The sequence below is a fragment of the Cebus imitator genome, unplaced genomic scaffold, assembly GCF_001604975.1.
Source record: "Cebus imitator isolate Cc_AM_T3 unplaced genomic scaffold, Cebus_imitator-1.0 Scaffold484, whole genome shotgun sequence".
NCBI classification, from domain to species: Eukaryota; Metazoa; Chordata; class Mammalia; order Primates; family Cebidae; genus Cebus; species Cebus imitator.
The window spans coordinates 643,066-668,445 of NW_016107799.1; the positions used below are offsets into that span (position 1 = coordinate 643,066).

The 25,380-nt window shown below is 39.0% G+C and overlaps 1 protein-coding gene across 1 annotated transcript in view; it reads left to right on the forward strand.

Annotated features, from left to right (window-relative positions):
- The window catches only part of REEP3 (receptor accessory protein 3), a 108,097-nt gene that overhangs the window by 51,770 nt on the left and 30,947 nt on the right, over positions 1-25,380 (forward strand). The gene's annotated exons all lie outside the window — the stretch shown is intronic.

The window sequence follows — 25,380 nt, forward strand, 5'->3', positions numbered from 1 at the left end:
TTTCAAGGTCAGCTGATGAGCAACCCTAATTTCATCTGCAGCCGTATTTCTCCTTTACAGTGTAACCTAACATATTCACAGTTTCCAGAGATTAAGACACAGACATCATCAGGGGAGAGAGGGCATTTTTCTGCCTACTCCAATAATATCCCACTGATCCTTACTGCAGTCCCATAAAATAGGCATAGAAAATATTCCAGTAGTACAGTCATAGAGAAGCAAATTTACCTGGAGTCACATGGATTGTAAAGGCAGAATTGGTACCAGATCAGAGCTTTTCTGTTTCTAGTATTTTATTCTGTCTCTTCTACCGTGCTACCTTTAGAAACACAGGTGAAGATTCTAGCCTCACATAAAAGTTGAAACAGCTTTCACAACCAGCCAGTGAATGTGCATCTGATTAATTCAAAGCTAGACATTCAGGGGCCACAGCCATGTAGATATTTTCCAAGAAGGACACTCAGGCAGCTTACCAGGGCAGGACCCAACAGCACTGAAATCAACTATAACAAAGAGGTTCAAAAAATGAAATAGAAGTTTTTGAAAACTCTGTAAATTTCCTCCTTTGGAAAAAAAAAAAAGAAAATTATTTAAAGCTTGACAATCTTCTAAGTATTTCCAGTCTAATTTTACTCTGACAAAAATTTTGAACATTATTTGCTCGCACTCAGTGCAAGGCTAAGTCCTAAACTTAGCCATCTGATTTAAATGGATTCTTTTTTTTTTTCTTTTAATTATACTTTAAGTTCTGAGATACATGTGCAGAACGTGCAGGTTTGTTACGTAGGTATACATGTGCCATGGTGGTTTGCTGCATCCATCAAACTATCATCTAGGTTTTAAGCCCGGAATGCATTAGGTATATGTCCTAATGCTCTCCCTCCCTTTGCCCCTGATCCCCCAACAGGCCCTGGTATGTGATGTTCCCCTCCCTGTGTCCATGTGTTCTCATTGTTAAACAGACTCTTAACAGTTTTATCAGAACTCTGTCCTCGTAAAGTTTTCCTATACAGTAATCTTATCCAAATTTGCTTTGTTTTATATGTGATATTTTCGTAGTAAAAATTAACCTTCTTAAAATTGCCCTGTTATGTTTTTAATAGCACTTTGTAGTATCTGATGTTATATTCTTCATTTATATATGTTTGTCTTCTTCACCAGAATAAGCTCCATGGGGAAGTGTTTTGTTGTTTTATTAATTGCTATATTCCTGTACCTCGAACAGTACCTGCTGCATGATAGGTACTCATTGTTTCTTGAATAAATAAATGAGAAAAGTTGACTTTTAAGTACACATCAAATATTGTGCTTAAGATCATGTACATTTCTTAAGTGGACTGATCTAGTTTACCAGCTTTGATTCTGCTGGGTTAAGGAGTATGTAGTCCAGTCTTAACATTTATCCCGAAACCTAGTTTCTTTGTGGTATTTGTTATGACCTAAATTCCGCTGTTATCTACTTCAAAATTATTTTCAGAAAGCAAACATTTTCTGTTAATTTACTTCTTCCCACCCTAACTACTACCATTCCCCTTAAGCCTGCAAATGGTAGATTGCACCTGATAAAACAGATGCTGTGTTCAAATCAAAACAAATGGAAAGTACTGTGTATTTTGGCAACCTTCCTTTCTTCCTTTGCCTATTTTTAAAACAGAGCTTTCCTGGGATATAATTTCCTGCATAGTGTGGCTGATATGGCCTACTTAAAGACTTTCAGTCTTGCAGTAATTGAAATGTAAACTTACTGAAGAATTAGTATGGTTTTGCAGATTTTTTCAGGCTCATTCCATCTCATGACTTGAAAATAGAGTGTTTACTTCCAAGTCGTGTGTAATTGCTGTAGCTTTTCTAGGAAACCAGTGTTCTTATTCTAAGAATGTTGGAGAAAGCAGCAATGAAAAGATTGGCTAACAGCACTTACAAATCAAAATCAGACATTTGGTTCTGAGATTTACTGTGAGCAAGAACAAAGAACAGGAAAAACTAGGAGATTACTCTTTAAACGGCCTAGAAATGGCCCTCTAAAAGTCTGCTGACTTGGTTTTTGAAAGTGACCTAATTTTTGACTGAGTATTTAGGTTATATGAAAATGAACAAATAAACCACATGCCAGTTCTACAGATCTTATTGATAATAAAATGTGAAGTTGCCTACTAACTTTAGAGTGGAAATAGAAGGGGAAAAACATACTAAAGAACTTTTCTTTGTTCTCAAGAAGTGTTTTCTAGGTATCTTTTGATATTTTTGGTAAAAAGTATTCATTTCATTTAAGGGTTTTAATAATTTAAAAGTTTAAAGATTAGCCTACTATTTATGATGGGATTTTTACTGAAAATTAATTTTGTCAGGCCGTTTGCTTGTCTGTGTATTTTCCATTCTGATCTACTTTTAATTTAGTTTTTATTTTTATCAAAGCTGTATTTGCTTATAACTTTAAAAAAAACAATTAGTTTTCCAAGGCTTACGATGGAAAACAATAGTTCCCATCCCATAAGCTCCCATCCCTAGGTCTAATTCTCTAGAGGCAACACTTCAAACTCTTTCATCTGAATCTTTTAGCATTTATTTCCATATTCCAAATAACATGTTTATTCTGCTATTTCTTAATTTTTCAGATGGACATCATGAATTAACTTCCTTCTATGAAAGATGATTTAGTAGTTACCCAGTGCCACTATACACATGTGTATTTCCCTGTCCTTATAGCTTCCTGGAATCATTGCAATGCAATTTGGGTTAGCTTAATATTCAATATTTATATTATCTAGATGAAATTAGAAGCAATAGAATATAGAGCTAAAGTACACAATGCCTAGAAACAGCCTTCCTAGGTTATCATTCTAGCCCAACCCATTACTAGCTATATCTTTGGACAAGTTATTTGACCTTTCTATGCCTCAATTTTCTAATCAGTAAGTCGTGGTATATAACGAACATAAAGCGTTTAAGTGTTGTGTTTATTATATGAGTTAAATAACAGAAAGCATTTAAATCTGTGCCTTACACATAACGTTACCTGTCATATAATCATTTTCATTATGTAAACACTATTCACAGCTGATCTCTACAGTATCCTACCATTACCATTCTTTTCTCTGGTGTTATTCACTATCATGTTTCATTTGTCTGGTATTCTCTGTTCTTACTCTGTATCCAGACCCAAACTTTGCTGGAGTTGTGTGCATTTTCTTTCAGAATTTTGAGAGCATTTCTTCATTGCCTTTAACTTCTGGTGTTGCTGTTGAGAAGGCTGAAGCCATTATGATGCTTACCTGTTTTTCTCTCCATTCAGGAAGCTTATGGGATATTTTCTATTTTCCTGTCGTTTTAAAATTTCATGATGATGTGCTTTGGTGTGTGAGTCTGTTGTAATCAATTTTACCAAACCCTCAGTAGTCTCTTTTAATCTGGGAATCCTTTTTCATTCAGCTCTGAGAAATTTGGTTAAATTTTTTTCTTTAATACTGTTCTGTGCCCAATTTCCGTTGTTGTTCTGTCTGGAATTCCTTTTATTCAGTTATGAGGCACTTGGACTGGTTCTCTAATTTTTTTTTTAATCTCTTCCCTTCTCTTTCCCATCTCTTTTTGTTCCACTTTCTGATTGAGTTTCTCAGTTTTACCTTCTTCAATTGATGTTTTAATTTCTGCATTTATCTGCTTAATTCCTAGGAGCTGTTTTTATTGTGTGAATATTCCTTTGTCTTTAGCATCGTATTCTTATTTTATGTTTAAGATCTCTTTTTTTTTTTGAAAATATGACTGACAGTTTTTTGGACATGTTCTTTTTCCTACGTAGTCTTTTCTTTGAATTCTATTTTACGTTTGTTTCAGCCTCTGTTTTCCATGTATGATTTCCTCAAATGTTGGACGATCTCTGGTTCTCTGCTCATTTTTTAGGATAATGATGAAAGCTGCCTGGAGCCCTGTGCCCATGAAAGGGCTTGTTGAATGTGATTTTCACTGTAGAGTGATCTGACTAGATTATCGTATGTGTTCCTATGGCTGACATAAGGACATACCACAAGCAGGGTGGATTAAAACAACAGAAATGTATTGTCCCACAATTTCTGGAGGCTAGAAATCCTTAATTCCATAATCAAGATATTGACAGGGCCACACTCCCTCAGAAACCTGTTGAGGAGAATGGTTCCTTCTTAATTCCTAGCTGCTGATTGTTGCCAGCACTTTAGTCTACCTCCACAGTCTTCCTCCATTGTCACATAGGACTCGCCCCTCATGTCTCTATGTGTCTGTTTTGTCTCTTCTCTTCATCTTATAAGGACACCAGTCATATAACTTCATTTAACGACATCTTCAATGACCCTATTTCTAAATAAGGTCACATTCTGAGGTATTGGGGTTTAGGATTGTGTATTAGTCTGCTTGTGTTGCCATAGCAAAATACCATGGACTGGGTAACTTGAACAACATAAATTATTTTCTCACAGCTCTGGAGATTGGAAGTCCAACATCAAGCTAACCAGGGTTGGCTTCCTGTATGGGCTCTTTTCCTGGCTTATAAGGAAAAGACCATTGTGTCATCACATGGTCTTTCTGATGTGTGCACATAGAGAGAAGCATTCCTCTTTTTTCTTTTCATGTAAGGGCACCAACCCTCTCAGTAGGGCTTTACCCTATTACCTAATTAAGATAATTAGCCTTAATTACCACCATAAAGGCCATAACTCCAAATATAGACACATTTGAAGTTAGGACTTCAACCTGTTAATTTTGGGAAGATCGAATTCAGCCTAGAGTGGACCTTAGCACCTCTGTTTTGGGAACATCATTCAACCCATAACAACCATTTCTTGGAAAGTTACCAATGTCTATATCTTTAGGTATTTTCTCTTGGGCCAGTCAGATTCTTCAGAGAAGACGCTTCCATTCTGAAAGGTACTTTCTTGCCAGCATCCTAGTGGGAGAATAAAGCTTGGAGGCATCAACATTCTGTTTATAAACTTTTACTAGATCCCTATCAGCCCCATGCCCATGCTCAGTTGTGCTGGAGATTTGCAAATCTAGAAACTCTCTGATTCACCCTTTCCAGAGAATAAACGTTAACGGTTTCCCTGGGGAAGAAGGGACATTGCCAGTCTTTGGGAATGAGAAGGTATCTTGGGGTCTCCCTACTCCTTAAGCAGATGTACAGCTATCCTTCCTACCTTTAGCAACACTGCCGTTTTTGTTTTGTTAGATAGGGTCTTGCTCTATTGCCCAGGATGGAGTACAGTGGTGCCATTGTAGCTCACTACAAACTCCAACTCCTGGGCTCATGTGATCCTTCCTCTTTGGCCTCCCCAGTAGCTGGGACTACAGGCATGCGGCACCACATCTGGCTATTTTTATTTTCTTAATTTTTTTCTTTAAAGTAAAGATGAGATCTTGCTATGTTGCCCAAGCTGTTCTTGAGCTCCTGGGACCAAGCTATCCATCCACCTGGGCCTCAGAAATTGCCAAGATTGTTAGGCATGAACCACTGCGCCCAGCCTCTGTAACGCTTTGACCAGAAATTTTGCCACCATTTTTTTTGGCGAGCTCTGCAGTGTAGAGTTAGGTTGCTTCTCAGTTTTTCCCCCTGCCAGCTTGCTGTTCTGTTTTCTCAGGTCTCCTAACTGAGTTACTACTCTTCCATTTCCTTCCTGGCTCCAAAATTCTTAGGTTCTCATCGATGTTCTTCTGAGCTTATGCTTTCTTTAAAAATCACTTTACTGTTTTAATATTTGTAGAGGGATTGGAATTGAATATGTATATTCGGTTTACCATCTTTACCCAAATTTCTAAATTGACTTTATGAGTGGGATACTTGTAGTTGAGTTACTCTATAATATTAAGTAAGAGTTACTATACCATTAACATTGGTTTTTAAATGTTTTCACTTAGGAGAGAGATTTAAAGCAATATATGGCCAGGCATAGTGGCTCACACCTATATCTCAGCACTTTGGGAGGCTGAGGCAGGTGGATGGATCACTTTAGTCCAGGAGTTCGAGACCAGCCAGGGCCACATGGTGAAACCCTGTCTCTACCAAAAAATACAAAAATTTGCCAGTGTGGTGGTACGTGCCTGGCACTTAGTCCCAGCCACTTGAAAGGCTGATGTGGGAGGATGGCTCAAGCACAGCAGGTCAAGGCTGCAGTGAGCCAAGATCCTGCCACTGCACCCCACCATGGGCTAGAGAACAAGACCCTGTCTCAAAACATAAAAATAAAAATAAAAGTAATACATGTTATCATATTTTCAATCCTTGAAAATAACTTTAACATTTAATTTTAGCTGACATACACTGAATTCATGTGTGCTTTGAGTTATAGTTGTTTGTAAATCAAGTTTTGATGAATAAAATGATAATTTAAGTGTACATGGGACAATTAGCTATACTTTAACGAATTAAGCTACTTGGATTTACTTAAAGTAAATTAGGTTATTATTCTTTATAAATCTAATTTTTCATGTGTCATGTTTACTATTTTATATATAATATATACAGCATAATATATATGTTGTATACATTTATATATGCTATATTATAACAGGTAAAGCAACTGGTACTGTTATAATCATCAAGTGTTTTATGTTCTTCATTATGTTTTCTTTTTTTTTTTTTTTTTTGAGATGGAGTCTTGCTCTGTTGCCCAGGCTGGAGTGCGATGGTGCATCTTGGTTTACTGTAACGTCTGCCTCCCTGGTTCAAGCTATTCTCCTGCCTCAGCCTCCTGAGTAGCTGGGTTTTCAGGCATGTGCCCCTACGCCCAGATAATTTTGTATTCTTAGTAGAGACGGGGTCTTACCATGTTGGCCAGGCTGATCTCGAACTCCCAACCTCCAGTGATCTGCCCACCTGAGCCTCCCAAAATGCTGGGATTACAGGCATGAGCCACCATGGCTAACCCTTCATTATGTTTTATAAAAACAATTTCTTTATGATCACCTCAGGATTATTACCACAGATCCAAATTTAGGAAAGTAAGTATTAAATTTGAATAAGTTTATATACTAGGGGGATTTTGCCTAACAGAGTTTCATCCAAAACTTTAGAATGTGAATTAAAGGAACCCTTGACCCTTCTGAAGTAAAATGAAAGCATTTCCACAGTGTTCACACTAGGATGTAGCCAGCCAACTCACAGCTGCCTGTCCTCTTTTAGGCTTCCAATGAAAATGCTTTGGAAAACATACACATAGAAAAAAAAAATTCTCACAGTAACACTTAAACCTAAGAGGCTAAGCAATCAGGCTTTTGCTAAAATCTAGGAAGAAAGAATGTTACCAACTGTAGTGCCAATGGAAATGGATTTTTTAAACTGGGACAGAAACAGTTGTTTCCATTAAAGGAAATGTTGCTAAGAAGTAAGTTGGAGGGAGGCCTAGCCACCCCCACCCTAATCCCTAGTGATGGAATAGTTTAAAACCATAAAAGCTACAATAACCAGAAAACTCAACTGCTACCACCTTCACTGCAGGGAGACCTGAATTCAGAGGCAGCCGGTGTTTGCCTTCTCTTTATTCAGAAAACATAACCTCACTACTTTGAAGAAAATACCAGTAATTTCCACACAGGAGAAATAATCATTGACTATAAGACAAATCAACAATGTAGTAATAAACTAATTATAAAAAAATTGAAATTATAGTAATACATATCATAATTTATATTCTTGACTGTAATAGCTGTTTTTCGTTTTGGGTTTTTGTTTGTTTGTTTGTTTGTTTGTTTGTAGAGAGGCAGGGGTGGTATAGGTGTCGCCCAGGCTGGAGTGCAGCAGTATGATCAAAGCTCACCGCAGCCTGCACGCCCTGGGCTCCAGCTATTCTTCAGCAGCTTCAGCCTCCTCAGTACCTGGGACTCCAGATGTGTGCCACCACACCCAGCTAATTTTTGAATTTTTTGTAGAGATGGGGTCTCAATATGTTGCCTAGGCTGGTCTCAAACTCCTCGTCTCAGGTGACCCTCCCACTTCAGCTTCTCAAAGTGCTGGGAATGCAGGTGTGAGCCACTGCATCCAGCTATAACAGCTTTAAAAGACTATTTTGAAAAGGAAGGAAGAAAAATAAAAATTAAAAGAATTTGTAAGAAATGTAGGATGAGGGCCTGATGCAGTGGCTCACACCTGTAATCCCAGCACTTTGCGGGGCTGAGGCAGATGGATCATGAGGTCAGAAGATCAAGACCATCCTGGCCAACATGGTGAAACCCCTTCCCTACTAAAAATACAAAAATTAGCTGGTTGTGGTGACGCATTTCTGTAATCCCAGCTACTCAGGAAGCTCAGGCAGGAGAATTGCTTGAACCAGGGAGTCAGAGGTTGTAGTGAGCCAAGATTGTGCCACAGTACTCTAGCCTGGTGACAGAGCAAGTCTTTGTCTAAAAAAAGAAAAGAAAGAAAGAAATGTAGGATGAATAAAGCAATATAAAAGCAAAAAATTAAAAAATCAGGTGAATTAGTATATCTAGGAGTTTCTTTGAGTAAGTTTAATAAACACTTAAATAACTAAGATAGAGGGTAAGGTAGAAAAGGACTGAAAAAATGAAAAACAAGAAAAGAGTTTAAGCAAGCAACACTAAATTTAAGTGACAAAATATTAAATTACCTATAATTCTTATTTTAAAAATGGGCCAGGCATGATGGCTCATGCCTATAATCCCAGCACTTTGGGATGCCAAGGCAAGAAGATCACTTGTGCCCAGCAGACCAGCCTGGACAACATAGTAAGACCGTATCTGAACAAAAAAATAAAAATAGCCAGGCATAGTAACACATGCCCAGTCCCAGCTGCTTAGAAGACTAAGGCAAGAGAATCACCTGAGCCCAGGAGGCTGAGGCTGCAGTGAGCTAGGATTACGCCACTGCACTCCAGCCTGGAGGACAGAGTGAGACCCTGCCTCTAAACAAATTTAAAAAGGAATATTTTCTAATAATATCAGATAGACCTATTTTTTCCTTTACAGCTAAAGGTTATATTATTTATGCGATGACATTTCCCCTTTCACACAATACCAGGATCTGTCTTTGGAATACCCAGACATGTACATCATCTTTCCATTATGTAATTTTAAAAATATAGTGCTTTACCAACTACAGCTGTAATAATCAGATTGTCAACCAGATTGCCATCACACCGTGAAAGGTCCTCCTAAAAATATAAAAGCTAGAGCTATTCCTGAAGATTGTAGCTAAGTACATGAAATAAAGTCACTCTCCAAAACATCATAACTTTTAAAAGCACCAGAAATGTAATGGAAATGTAAAATGAAAAGTTTTTTTGAAAAACCATAAAAAAATTAAAATGCATTGAAATTTATTATACAAATATTTACTTTAAATTGTGTCTTTTGGCTGTGCATGGTGACTCATTCCTGTAATCCCAGCACTTTGGGAGGGTGAGGTAGAAGGATTGCTTGAGCCCGGGAGTTTGAGACTAGCCTGGGCAACATAGCAAGACTCTGTCTGTTCAAAAAATAAAAAATAAGAAAAAATTAGCTGGGCGTGGTGGCATATACCTGTAGTCCCCGCTATTCAGGAGGCTGAGGGAGGAGGATGGGTTGAGCCCAAGAGTTCCATGCTGCAGTGAGCTATGATTGTGCCACTGCACTCTAGCCTGGGTGACAGAGAAAGACCCTGTATTAAAAAGAAAAAATCTCTCCCTTGCTATCAGAATAATTAGAGTTTTAAATTCTTTTATCTACTCAGTTGATAGCTATGAACAGTGCCTCTGAGAAGTATGATAAAGACCCAGCTCCTATTCTTTTTAGCTTATTGGTGTTTTCCTTTAAATGATAATGTGTCAAACAACATTATGAAAATAAAGGTACATTTTAAATGTTTACACTGAACAAATGATCTCAATACCAAGTTCATCTTTTCTCTAACCCCAAGGCTACATTCTCTTCGAAAATAGCACTACCGAGTATAAATTAGTTCAACCATTGTGGAAGACAGTGCGGCGATTCCTCAAGGACCTAGAAATAGAAATTCCATTTGACCCAGCAATCCCATTACTGGGTATATATCCAAAGGATTATAAATCGTTCTACTATAAGGACACATGCACACAAATTTTCATTGCAGCACAGTTTGCAATAGCAAAGACCTGGAACCAACCCAAATGCCTGTCGATGATAGAGTGGACAGGGAAAATGTGGCACATATACACCATGGAATATTATGCAGCCATCAAAAACGATGAGTTCATGTCCTTTGTAGGGACATGGATGAACCTGGAAACCATCATTCTCAGCAAACTGACAGAAGAGCAGAAAATCAAACACCGCATGTTCTCACTCATAGGCAGGTGTTGAACAATGAGAACACATGGACACAGGGAGGGGAGCACTACACACTGGGGTCTGTTGGGGGGAAACAGGGGAGGGACAGCGGGGGGTGGGGAGTTGGGGAGAGATAGCATGGGGAGAAATGCCAGATATAGGTGAAGGGGAGGAAGATAGCAAATCACACTGCCACATGTGTACCTATGCAACAGTCTTGCATGTTCTTCACATGTACCCCAAAACCTAAAATGCAATAAATAAATAAATAAAAATGATATGTACAATAAACTGGCAAAAACAAAAAAGAAAATAGCACCACCTTCCTCTAGTTGATATTGTCAGAACATGCACAGCGTAGCCTCTCACTACAGTGTTTCTCAAAATTTAATGATCATGAGAATCCTCTGGGATTCTGCTAAAATGCAGATTCTGATTTAATAGTTCCAGCATGGGCTTGAGATTCTGCATTTCAAACAGGCTTCCAGGTGATGCCACTGCTAGCAATGTGCAGACCACAGTTCACATCGCAAGGATTCTGTGCATGTTCTCGACTCTGGTTTTGTGGAGCTTGCCTTTTAAACATCTGTCTGCCCTCTCTGCACCTTGTGATGATTAGGCCTTGGAATCTGTATAACTGTAATCCCCGTGTGATTCTTATTCACGGCCAAGTTAAAAACAACTGACTAAGCAGTATCTTATTTTATTGTGGCACTCAGGCAGCTCTTCACCACACCTTTACTACACTGTGTGTTTTTAAAAACATATGTTTATGTAAACAAGTAGTTCATTTTAGAAACATCTTATATAACTTGATTAACAACTTGGAATATATTGTAGAAAAATTGGCTCACACTGGTAATCCTAGCACTGTGGGAGGCCGAGGCAGGCAGATCACCTGAGGTCGGGAGTTCAAGACCAGCCTGACCAACATGGAGAAACCCTGTCTCTACTAAAAATACTAAAAGTAGCTGGGCGTGGTGGCACATGCCTGTAATCTCAAATACTTGGATGGTTGAGGCAGGAGAATAGCTTGAACCTGGGAGGTGGAGGTTGCAGTGAGCCAAGATTGCACCATTGCGCTCCAGCCTGGGCAACAAGAGTGAAACTCCATCTCCAAAAAACAAGAAAGAAAAAGAAGGCTATTTACTGAGTAGGACTTACTCCTAGTTTCCATGTTTTGTGGCTGGCTCTAGACCAGATGTCTCCTTCAGTGAAGTTTCCCTTTATAATCATCCACCCTTCTTTCGTAGCTCTCTGCAGCCTCTATGTGCCTCTGTTTCCTTAGGGCTTCCACTGTGACGTTCAGGCAGCCCCTCCTTACCCCTTGTATCCTGTATTCTGTGCTCCATTACTTGCTGCCCTCCCCCATCCCCCACTCACCTAAATGTGAACTTTCTGTGTGGTTGATTGTACATGCCTTTGAAGAGAAGTGATTTGATAACACAAGTTTGTTTTTAGTCGTGATGGAGATTTTGTCTTCCCGGAGGTTTTTTTCTATCAGTCTTTGCTTTCTCAGGAAGACCATGTGGTCCTACTATTATAAGGGCCCAATTGTTGACATTTAAATACTTACTGTATGTTTAATGTGTGCTGTCGAACCTATTATAAAGCAACAGTAGTATATAGGGGGTGTTATCTTACCTAAATAATGTAATTTTTTATTTACAGCACTAAGTCAGCCATAGCCTTGCCAGACACCTAGAGAATGAAGCATCTCTTTTGGTGGCTAGGTTAGGTCCCTTGTTGAAGGAGCCAGATGGAGTCGACTATGTGAAGTTAGATAAGGCAGTGGGGGCCTACGTGCCTAAGTGGGACCAGGACCAGGAGAAAGAAGAAACTAGGATAGCAGTTTGGGATGGGAACTGAGATAACCAGTAGGATGGCTGTGTAGCCCAGTCTGTATCTGAATAGTCTTTTTTTCCCATACGAAGATCCTGAGAAATTCTGTGTGGTCCTGTTAAAAGGGAACTGTGTCTCTTAAAAATGCTTATTATCCCAAATAAATCAATAGAACTTTAAATAATATAAAAAGTGAAGTGTGAATTCTCAGCCAGTGTGGATGGAGAGAGTTATTTTGGGACTGAAAAGTCATTCCTTCCTAAATTCTGCTCCTGGGAACAGTTCCCTTAAGCAGTTCCTGATTTTTGCATCTTCAACACTTCTTTTAAATTAATTATCATCTAATTTTTAAACATGTCTATACTTTCCCATCTCTCAAGTTTCTCAGACTCTGCTGAGGTCAGGGTTCAGATACGTGGGGCTTCTGTGATTCAAGTGCGCTGGGGAAGACCAATGCAATTTTGTGACAGAGGTATCCATTTCTATTTACAGTCTGCCCCATTTTAACTCACTGTAACACCAGATACATTTATATAATGTGAGGCTTTCTCCTTCAGAGCAACAGGATATGCTGTGAGGTCTTTGGCAGTGATAATTAGAAACTGCAGGTAAACAATGTTGCTGCCAGTTCGGCATCTGAAAGTAGAACTCCCAGTCGTTGGAGTACTGGGGAGCTGCTGACAGTTAAAACCTACTTAGATGGCCATGGGGGAAGAAGTACCCCAAAGCTGAGGGAGCTTAAATCAATCCTAAGCTAACATATTCACCCCCCACACATACTCCATCTTTAAAAAAAAAAAACTATTTTCAGCCACAGTCTCTAGTCGCTTTGGATTTAACTTCAAATAGCTTATTTTCAGCCATGCCTCTAACTTGGCACAGCTCTGAGAAAAATCCCATAACCAAGCCATCTGGGTTGGATAAAACAGGGAGTTTTTCTATTTGATTTCTCACATTTTATTCCTCTTTGTTTTTAATGGGGGGAAAATCATTATGAAGTAACCAAATTATTGCATAAGTTAGTGAAATAGGAATAGATCTTTTCCACTCTATACTGTCTCTAAAGAAATCTTTATCAGAAGATCTCTGTTGTCTCTGAAATGTAGTATAGAATGAATGTTTTGGGTGAACTGACTTGAGCGGGTAACAAGTAATGGTCAGAAAATAAAGTTCTCATTGGGTGGTCTGAAATTCAGCAGTGTTTATTTCTTTTTAGACTCAGCAGAGATTTTTTTTTTCCCAGTGAACCATATTTTAACATGTTATGCTCTGGATTTACTTAGTATGGTTATAATTGAATAATTAGGCATGTGTGATTTTTCATTTTTTCTTAAAGACCAGCATGAATAGCTTTATGATTCAAAGAATCTATAATTAAGAGAGTTTGAAAAGCTGTTTAAGCTCTGTTAACTTTGAAAACAACTTTGAAAAAATAGACTATTTTGTATGTGATAAACTGCTGCTTGCAGTTCAGAGTTACTTGTTGAGGTCTTGTATCAATTCAGACCTTAAAATGTAAGAAATAGTTGAGTGGAAGACATCCTCTGTGCTTGCTTTCCAGGGACAGGTTGCTAGGTACTGAGAATATGAGGATGAACAAGGCACTTTTGATCCCTATTTGTTGTTACAGTCAAATGGCAGAGGTAGTTGTTACATAAACCAACCATGTATGTTACAAAGGAAAGGTACAATACACAGAGATTATATATGATCTTTGGAGGGAGTCGGGGTAATTAAGGAAGGATTTCTTTTGGAAGTAAAGAAATTTTATTCATACAAGGCAGTGAATAATATGTAATATAATATGTAATAAAATACTAGTAGTTATATGTTGAATCAGACATTGTGCTGGTAATCACCTATTCTTATCCTTCTGTATTTTACCAATCCCCCCATGATTGGTAGGTGTAGGAAAACCTTGACTTCAAAGTTCATAGTAGGCCCTAAGTAATATTCATCAAATTTATATGTCACATTAACTTTTCTTTTTATCATACAACTGTAAATTATTATAATTATAGCATTTAACATATTATCATTGTTATCATAGTATTTCACTGGTCATAGCATAACAAGAGTAAGTTATATAAAGGTATCATTTAAGAAAAATACTTTGAAGTTAATAAGCCATTACTACTAATATCTATTGCTCTTATAAATCTACAACAGTGCACCTCCAACCATAACATATTTCCCTGTATACTTGGGGCCTGCACATTGCTTTCAGTTTCTGTGATGGAGATCATGAGGATCATTTTACAATTGCAGCTTACTTTTTGTTTGCTTTATTTGTTTATCCTGGGATCTAAATCAGTTTTATAAAAGTTTTCTCTAAGAATGTAAATCATAGAATCTTGTTATGTTGAAAAATGTTAAGAAATCATGAAAAGAAAATAATTTCTCATTTGGCATTAGGGTAGGTAAATGCATATCTATTAAATGAAGCATGATTTTCTTGATAGTAAATTTAGCCTAGGAGTACATTCATTTTACTGTATTCACTCCAGCTTTAAATATCCTCTAATTCCTTTGAGAGGGTGAAGCTAAGAACTCCATCACATGACCGTCTGGATTTCTGAAATGCTAAGGCTTTATAAAAGCCTTATGGATTTGAGTAATAATAAAGCAAGTGCTGGCTTGTTAAGTAGGATAATCTGATCCATGCACTATATAAATCAGAATGTAATTTTAGATACTATGACTTTATATCGCAGATGACTTCATATTCTTCTAAAGAACTTGCCTAATTATAAGAGTATATTTCCTTGGAAAGTAAATTCCTTTTGATATTTAAATGATTCTAAGATTCCATTTGAGGATTCTTTTATTTATATATTTTTATTTTAAATGAAAATATCACTTTTTTTTAGTCAGAAAATATATAGTAGGTAAAGTGCTCCAGAAGTGAAAATGATTGCCATTTCATTGTGACCACTTTCAAGAGACGTTTATTACCAAGTAATTAGAAAAAAATAGAAATTATAATCTCACTTGTTAAGTTAGCCCAGTTCACTTGTTTTTTTGTTTTGTTTTGTTTTGTTTATTTTTATGTGGTGGAGTAGAGATGGGGTCTTGCTGCGTTCCCTGGGCTGGTCTGGAACTCCTGGGCTCAAGCAGTCCTCCCACCTAAACATCCCAAAGTGCTAGGATTAAAGGTGTGAGCCACACCACCTGGCTTATTAATTCTTTCAATAAGTATTTTTGAGCATCTGTTTTGTGCCAGGTGTTATATGAGGCATTAGATACACTCTTGGCAAAGAAAACAAAGTAAACAAAATAAAACATCAAACATCTTTGTTTATAGAGCCTTGCTACTGATGTTTATGCATGTTATTTTTTGCATTTTATTCGTTGGCCTCCCACTCAGAATATATTTACTTGAAATATTATGTCTATTTCTAGCAAGCTTATTTATCTGATTTCTTGGCCTATTGGAAGTAGAAGAGGATTACTACTGAAGCCGCATAGACTGAATGCAGATGATAGCTAACAAATTGACAGAGTCCACACTTGCCAAGGGATCACAATAATAATTTAAAATAGTATTCCTCTGGCTGTGCCTCTGTGTGCTGCATGAGAACATCAATCCTTCCTACCCTTCAGTTTCTTCCAAAATACTTCCCTGGGTATATCTCAACCACAGTTGCTTAAAATGTGGTCCTCTTCTCCGTTTCTCAATCATTGTAGCACTATCACAACCAGTCCTGGTATTAGCCCTGCCACAGATGGCAGCTAATAGTACTATAACCAGTGCCTACCTAATTCTGGAACCACTGCTGCTGTGGCCTTGCTCTCTCATTATCACAGAGATTAGTGTAACCGCTTATACTGGGGTAGGCTAAGCCGCTGTGATCATAGTATGTAACAATAATGCAATGACTGAAGAACTATAGAAATGCATTTCTTTTTCACATAACAGTCCTGGTTAGGCGCTCATTTCATCAAGAAATTCTCCCCATGCAACTATCAATACTTGAAAACTCAGATTCCACCCATCTTCAACACATAGTTTCCAAGGGTACTCTGCTCCCTGCCATCCCAGCCAGCAAGAAGGGAGGAAGAGCAAGTGGAAGAGACACCCACTTTTCAAAAGCCTCACCTCATATCCTTTTGGTGATAAGTCGATACATTCCTCTTCTACCTGCAAAGAGGGGCGGAGGAACCAGGCCCTGGCTCAGCCATTTTCTAGCCACATTATGCCTTTTATGGACAACAGTATGTCACATTCATACACTTCTCTTCTTTCATTGTCCTACACCTTTCGTTATAGCCCTTGCACCAGCACCCAGAACTGGTGAAGGCACCATTGGTCACATAGTCTGTCCCAGCTCTTCCCTGACGGCTCCCTTTCCCATCCTTAAAAACAACTTTTCTAAACGTTTCCTGCTGTTCTGAATTCCACTCACCTTCCCACTCATGCCCAACCTTAACTTGCCCCCTACTGAAGAGTGAAGGTAGAAGGCCTCACCCGTGAACCCTTCAACTCTCTTCTGGACATAGCTACTCTCTTCTTGCTTTCTTTCTGTCCCAGAGGAAGATGTATCTCTGCTTCTTTCTTGAGCCTACTCTTTTTCCTTCTAAGTTCCTAATCTTATTCTTGTCTATATCATCCAGGATCTTGTTCCATTAAATATTCCTGCTTTCTCATAATTTGAATCTCATTATCTCTCCAGTATAATGTTAAATCCTTGAGAACATAAACATTCTTTCATGTTGCCTCATGCTATTTTTTATTCTTTCTCCTTTAAAAAAACATCTCTCTCTCTTTTTTTTTGAGACAGAGTCTAGCTCTGTCGCTAGGCTGGAGTTCAGTAGCCTGATCTCAGCTCACTGCAACCTCCACCTCCTAGGTTCAAGTGATTCTCCTTCCTCAGCCTCCTGAATAGCTGGGATTACAGGCACATGCCACCATGCCAAGCTAATTTTTGTATTTTTAATAGAGATGGTATTTTACCATGTTGCCCAGGATGGTCTCAATCTCCTGACCTCATGATCCACTTTCTTCGGCCTCCCAAAGTGCTGGGATTACAGGCGTCAGCCACTGCGCCCGGCCAAAAGCAGATCTCTTAAAAGATTAGTTTATATGTACTCATCATTCTTTACCTCCTATCTACTTTCTAGCCTTTTGCAGTTCTTACAAAAAGGAGTACATTAAGCTATGTACATTCCCACATTCATTCAACAATTCATCAACATATATTTATTTACACCTTTTATGTCAGGCACGGAGGATTCATCAGTGATCAAAATAAAAGTCTTTGTCCGCTTAGGGTTTATATTCTACTAGGGAAAAAGCAGAGGAAGGTGGGGAAAAGCAAATACTTGTTAGATGTGCTTATGATATGTGATGCATGCTACAGAAAAATAAAGCAGAATAAGGGATTTAGAATTTTGATATTTTAAACAGGGTAGTCAGGAAAGGCTCTCTCACAGAAAATATTCGAACAGAGACCTGAAGCAAGTGAGCAAGCTATTCACCTGGATAACTGGGGGAAATGTATTTCAGACAAGGAAATAGCATCCAAAAGGCCTCAAGGCAGGAGCATATCAGCCCATACTAGGGCCAGTAAAAGAACAGGTGTGCCTGGAGCAGAACAGGACAGGAGGTGCAGTAGAGAGATCGCTGGAGCCAGATAGACGCATAGGGCCTTCCAGGCTGTAGTAAGCAATGATAGGGAACCATGAGAGAGGTTTGAGCAGAGGAATGACATGATTTGACCTCTGTTTTTAGGAGGCACCCTGACTGTTGTATGCAGAATAGAATTTTAAAAAATGGAGTGACCAGTTAGGATGCTACTGAAATAATCCGGACAGGAGATAATGGTCATCTGGGCTGAGGTGGTATCTATAGAAGTAGTGAACAACAACTTCAATTCTGGGTGTTTCAAATGGCCAACAGGTTGAGTAGTGCTAGAACCTTCTATTTGCTCCTCCATTGGAGCTTCCCCTCCACTCTCCACACTTCTCTGCCCTGCTGCTTATGGCATGGAGACTGATCTACACAGGCTGGATCATCTCTGGCCTCCTTTGGGTTTGACCCCTGAGAGGCTCCTGCGCAAGATCAGAAGACAGGAAAAGCACGAGGTCACAATATTTGTTCTCCCAGCTCCCTCCCTGCCACCACCAGTTGGCTGTAACTATAGCTTTCATCTACAGTTACCATCTCTGGATTCCAGGAAGCCTTTTCCTTCTCTCCCTCCGTCTCACCTGAGTATAATACCAGTTCCTGCAGTTGCTTGCTCAGGGGTGTGCCCTATCCTTTGTTGTGTTCTTGAACCTTGTACACAGCTTTATAAATAATCCCTTTAGTAAGCTTTCCTGAAAATATTGGGAATTTGATTCATACTGGGAGCTAGGATGTCTAATGTAGTAAGAACAGCAAGGGGAAATCTTTTTTTTTTTTTTTTTTACATACGAAGTCTTGCTCTGTCACCCAGGTTGGAGTATAGTGTCACAGTCTCAGCTCACTGCAACCTCCATCTCCTGGGTTCAAGCGATTCTCCTGCCTCAGCCTCCCAAGTAGCTCGGATTACAGGCACATGCCACCATGCCTGGCTAAATTTTTTTTGTATTTTTAGTAGGAATGGGTTTTCATCATGTTGGCCAGGCTGGTCTTTAACTCCTGACCTCAAGAGATCTACCTGCCTTGGCCTCCCAAAGTGCCGGGATTATAGGCATGAGCCACCGCGTCTGGCCTAGAACATCTTTGGAAATTAGGGACGGGATCTCATTATATTGCCCAGGCTGGCCTCGAATTCCTGTGCCAAAGCAATTCTCCCACCTCAGCTTCCCAGGTAGCTAGAACTACAGGTGCAATCACACAGCATTTTAAAAATCTCAGTTATTTGTTTGTCTGCCCAGTGACATGTTGAATCCTTGAGGATGGAGATATCATGTTTATATTTCTATTCCCATGCCATGAGGCAGGTAGTATTTGCTTACAGTTGAATCAATGAATGTTGTTTTTAATGTTGCCACCTGAGTCCTCAAGAATTGACTAAATTATCTTTTACATGAAAGATTAATGAAAAGGAGGGTGTATCTGTGTGTGTCTCCATCTTAGTGCTTATAAGTGTAAACTTGACCTTGTTGGATAATTAAGTTCTCTGGGATCAAGAAAAGTTTTTTTCTTTCCTTGAGTTTTGTATAGTTATTGACTAGGCTACACAGAAGGGCACTGCAGAATATTCAGGCAATTCCTATGTTATGTGAGCCTCCTATAATACAAGCCCCCTTTGCGAAAGTAAACTGCCATCTGGGTTGAAATTGTGCACCACTGCAATTGGGGGATTTGTAGACTGACAAGGGCCAAAGGGACTTTTAAGGAAGTATTGGGTACAGCTTTGTCATTATTTCATTGTTCTTGTGAAGATATCTAAATAACAGTTTGTTGGTTTTACCAATTGTTTCTGAACTGGAAAGAAATACTGTTTGTTCTCACTTCCCTGAGAATATATTACTAACAACAAAGTTGGTAACCTTTTTTCTCAGTAGCTTAAAAGGTGGATTGTGATTTATTAAAGCCACCAGTTAAATTACTGACTTTTATTTACATATTTTAACAGCAATTATTTCTATTATATTTGGTTACATATGTTCATAAGATAATTAGTGTACTGGTTTCCTTTCAATTTTTTTGGTATTAATGCTGCATTTTATCAATGATTCTTTATTGATCTAAAGAATATTTCCTTTATCTTCACATACATTAGGCTTTTTTTTTTTTTTTTGATCTTGACTTCTTTCTGCTATTTCCTTTGGGAAAAACCTTAAACAGTAGGCTGAGTGACCTTGAGGTATAGTTTTAATAGAAGCATCAATGAGTAATCATTTGGTATAAACTTTCAACCAAATCCATTAATGGAAAAAAAGAAAGCAAAATATTTTCAAGGTTAACTTTCTTTATGGTTGCTTCCATGAATAACACATGGCCATTGAATTCATTTAATTTTTGCCTGTATTCAGCTATATTTAAGGTTCATATTTCTGATGAGAACAAAAAATTCATAGGTTCAAGAGATCAAATTGTCAAAGAATTTATTCATTAAAGACAAATTAAAACCGTGGGGTTTGCATATGTAGAACTGCAGTTAATTCACCAGGAAAATGCCTAGAAATACCCTATGGATTAGACAGTTTGCTGTTGGATGGTTAACTAAAATATTGAAGCCTTTTCTCCCTCTTTTATTTTTGACATTATTAAATATTCTCACGACCTAAACAGATATAATTTTTGCTTTCTTAAAAAAATATATATACTTTAAAGCACTTACTTATTTTGTGAGTTTTAAAATAAATTTGATTACTTCATCTGAAAATTGAATAAGCACTTACTTAACTGAAGCACAGCGACTTTTGAAATCTGCGGAATATGCAGCAGCTCTAATTCATTCCACAACTCGTCATTCAGGGAATATCAGCAGATGGCTACTATCTGTACAGTCCTTTTGCGTCTACTCAACCCTATTAACAAGTAAATCAAAACAATTGGTGGAGCATTACATACAGTTGTTATCCCCTTGGAAGATCACAACCATCAAGACAGTTGTGAAATAATGAAAAGGTAAAATAATGAAAAATAACAAGCAGTTACTTAAATGCTTTTATTTTTCTGAGAATTTCTTAAATTTTCTGTAAAGAGAGCCTTATTTCACTTAAGCCTTCACTTTACTGGGAAAGGAGATGATAATGTTTACACTGAGGTCTCTGTGCTGAGTACTGGAGAGGGAAAAGAACCAGGGAATCCTAAAGAACCAGAGAGACTGGTCTGGTGGCAGCTGCATGTTTAAAAAGCTGCACCCGGCCTGGCATGGTGGCTCACGTGTGTAATCCCAGCACTTTGGGAGGCCGAGGTGGGTGGATCACAAGGTCAGGAGATCGAGACCATCCTGGCTAACCTGGTGAAACCCCAGCTCTAATAAAAATACAAAAAAATTAGCTGGGCATGGTGGCGCGCACCTGTAATCCCAGCTACTCAGGAGGCTGAGGCAGGTGAATCACTTGAACCCAGGAGGCAGAGGTTGCAGTGAGCTAAGATCGCGCCACTGCACTCCAGCCTGAATGACAAGAGCGGGACTCCATCTCAAAAAAATAAATAAATAAAACCTGCATCCCTGCAAAGGATATTAACTCAGCCTTTTTTGTGGCTGCACAGTATTTGGATAAAAATGGAAACCATTATTCTCAGCAAACTGACACAAGAACAAAAAAAACAAACACCGCATGTTCTCACTCATAAATGGGTGTTGAACAATGAGAACACATGGACACAGGGAGGGGAGCATCACACACTGGGGCCTGTCGGTGGGTGGGGATCTAGGGGAGGGATAGGAGGGCATGGGGAAATAGGGGAAGGATAACAGGAGAAATACCTAATGTAGATGACCAGGTAATAGATGCAGCAAACCACCATGGCACATATATACATATGCAGCAAACCAGCACGTTCTGCACATGTACCCCAGAACTTAAAGTATTAAAAAAAAAAAAAAAAAAAAAAAGCTGCATCCTTTGGGCTTCAAGATGGACTGTGCCTCCTTCAGCCATTTCCTAGTGCAGTGATCTTGAGCAATTTATTGATTTTGGCCCTCTGTAAAATGAGAGGAATTCACTATATTACTTGTTTTTCCAGCCATACTTATAGAGCACAAGGGTTTCTCAGAGTCTCTCCAAGAGTCATAAGGTAGGTTGAATGGGAGACTCAGCCAGAACAGTTCTCTTATAATGTATTTACAGGGTTTTTTTTTTTTTCAGTAAAAGATTGTTTAGTTTAAAAAAGCTTGATGACTCCCAAAATCCCTGCTAGCTTAACAAAAGCACATTGTTTAGTTTGTAGTCATCTTTTTCTTCATTTCTTTTTGGGAGGGAGGCCTATGGTCATGATTGACTCTAAAAGATAAGTTTATGGGCTGGGCATGATGGCTCATACCTGTAATCCTAGCACTTTAGGAGGTCGAGGTGGGCGGATTGCCTGACATCTGGAGTTTGAGACCAGTCTGGCCAACACGATGAAACCCTGTCTCTACTAAAAATAGAAAAAAATTAGCAAGGCGTGGTGGCATGTGCTTGTAATCCCAGGTAGTTGGGAGGCTGAGGCAGGGGAATTGCTTGAACCAGGGAGGTGGAGGTTGCAGTGAGCTGAGATCGCACCACTACACTCTAGCCTGGGCGACAGAGCTAGACTCCATCTCAAAAAAAAAAAAAGATAATCTGAGAAGTGAAAGTACTCAATTAGTGTTTGGATTTGGAAAAGCTGAGGGAATTAACTCATGCAGAAGCATCATTTACTCTTTTAGAAATGGGTGAGGTGGGGGAAGGGAAGAAAAGATAACACGTGCAGAGACCCACGCAGGATTTTAGACCTGGAGGAAAATCCCTATACTTGAACAAAAGCTTGGGATTGGGAGCAGTGAGAGATTGAAAAGAACTCATGAAAAGTAGAAAACTAAAGAGAACATTAGTTTAACTTTTTTAACATTTAAGATAATTTTATAAATCAGTTTCCTCATATTTCAAATACAGATAATGTACCCTATTATTTGCTTTGGGAAATTTTTTAAGCTTTCAGGATTCTCTATAAATTAGAACAAATTGGTACTATTCTTATTTCATAATATAATTGCTTCAGAAGTTATTCATGGCTATTTTCTATTGATTTGTTCATGTAAATAGAAAATTGAAAAAGCTACTTGAGTTATTGTTTTATATTGCCTATGAAATACCCAAACAAACATCTGTATTAAAACTAATAGGTCCATTTTCCAGTTATATATAAGGACCTAAATTTTTTTGTCACTGATGAGGTAAGAACATGAAAGTGGTAGTCATTCTTGGACCCCACATTGGGCAGTTTCTCACATCTTCTCTCTCTGCCTGGTATAATGAGTTAACCAATTCCAGAGTCAGGCAGCCTGGACCCAAATCCTAGCTAAATGACTTCTCTTTTACCTCTCTGTGCCACTGTTTTCTTATCTATGATGGAAGTAATTTTATTTCCTACTTTGTAAAGTTTGTTACAGAGATTAAATGAATTAATTTATGTGATATATTTATCAACATAATTCCTAGCCCCCTGATTGGCATGGCATTGTGTATTTGCTATGATTATTGCACAGAAGAGCAAAGATTTTAATTGTTAGTAAAACTCCAGTGCACTTGAGAGACAAGAAACAATGTACTGAGGTAGATGAAAAAGTAAAATTTGGGAGAATCAACTCAGGAAACATTAATCTGACAGCATTCTATGAGGAGGATAGATACCAAGAGAAGGCAGCGTGCCAGGGACCACCATTCAGCATACCCTGATTTGGACAAGAGATTAAAACATTCTGAACTATAATTGTGGAATTAGAGTGGAAGAAGGAGAAAGATGTGTGAGAGATTACAGGCTTACATCAGGGGAAGAGGAAGGAGACTAACCTTACTTACACTTTCCACTTGGGTAACTAGCATTATGGATGCATCTTTTTTTTTTTTTTTTGAGACAGAGTCTTGCTCTGTTGCCAGGCTGGAGTGCAGTGGCGAAATCTTGGCTCACTGCAACCTCCACCTCCTGGATTCAAGTGATTCTTCTGCCTCAGCCTCCCAAGTAGCTGGGACTACAGGCATGTGTCACCACACCTAGCTAATTTTTGTATTTTTAGTAGAGATGGGGTTTCACCATGTTGGCCAGGGTGGTCTGGACCTCTTGACCTTGTGATCCGCCCACCTTGGCCTCTCAAAGTGCTGGGATTACAGGCATGAACCACCAAGCCCGGCTAGGGCTGTATCATTAATAGAAGTAAGAAGCCCAGGATTGTTCTTGACTTTCTGAACAATTTCTATATATTGGGAAATAAGGAAGAAATATAACATTTTTGAGACTAAGATTAAATGTAGTCTTATCGTATTACACTATATTACTTACGTAACAATTAAATAGTTAAGGTCATGCCTGTAATCTCAGCACATTGGGAAGCCAAGGCAGGCAGATAGCTTGAGTCCAAGGAGTCCAATACCAGCCTCGGCAACATGGTAAAACCTCATCTCTACAAAAAACAAAAATTTAGCCGAGCGTGGTGGTGCACAGCTGTAGTCTCAGCTACTCGGGCAGCTGAGGCAGGAGGATCACTTGAGCCTGGAAGGTCACAGCTGCAGTGACCTGTGATCATAATTGCACTTCAGCCTGTGCAGCAGAGCGAGACCCTGTCTCTACAAAAAATAAAAATAAATAAATAATAAATAGTCTTCATAAAGAAGCAAGTAGATAACATCTTTTAAAGAACATTCTTCCAATTAAGAAAAATATTTCCTGGTTTTCCAATTCCCTGTTTTAGATTCCTAGATTAGATTGTATCAATTCCCAGAGATTTATTAATCTTTGCTCTTTCTATCCCAAGACTGTTGATGTAGTAATGTGAAGAACTCAAACATAGCTGGGCACAGTGGCTCACACCTGTAATCCCAGCACTTTGGGAGGCCAAGGCTGGCAGATCACCAGGTCAAGAGATCCAGACCATACTGGCCAACATGGTGAAAACCCATCTCTAATAAAAATACAAAAATTAGCTGGGTGTGGTGGTGCGCACCTGTAGTCCCAGCTACTCAGGAGGCTGGGGCGGGAGAATCGCTTGAACCAGGGAGGCAGAGGTTGCAGTGAGCCAAGATCACGCCACTGCACTCGAGCCTGGTGACAGAGGGAGACCCCGTCTCAAAAAAAAAAAAAAAAAAAGAACTCAAACATAAAACCTGTTGAAAATTAAACCATCGGCGGTTCCCGTTATCTTCCGGAGCCGTGGAGGTACGAATTTAAGACATGCCCGTTTTATTAATTTATTTCCAAACGCAACGAAGAGTCCAGGGACAATTTGTGGGCCACTTAATTCAGGGCCCCCAATTCGTACGTGGAGAAGTGAGAATGCTAACGTACTTTGACCTTTAACGTTTGGTCGGGCGCGGTGGAGGGAAACGCCTCCGTCTCTATATAAGGAATTTTCCGGCTTCTCCGGGCCCCTTTTTCTCTTTGAGTGCGGGGCGCCGTTAGCGTAGGCTCTCTTTCTGCTGCTCCCCAGCTCTCGGATACAGCAGACGTCATGGGTTTCGGAGACCTGAAAAGCCCCGCCGGCCTCTGGGTGCTCAACGACTACCTGGCGGACAAGAGCTACATCGAGGGGTATGTGCCATCTCAAGCAGATGTGGCAGTATTTGAAGCAGTGTCCGGCCCACCGCCTGCCGACTTGTGTCATGCCCTACGTTGGTATAATCACATCAAGTCTTATGAAAAGGAAAAGGCCA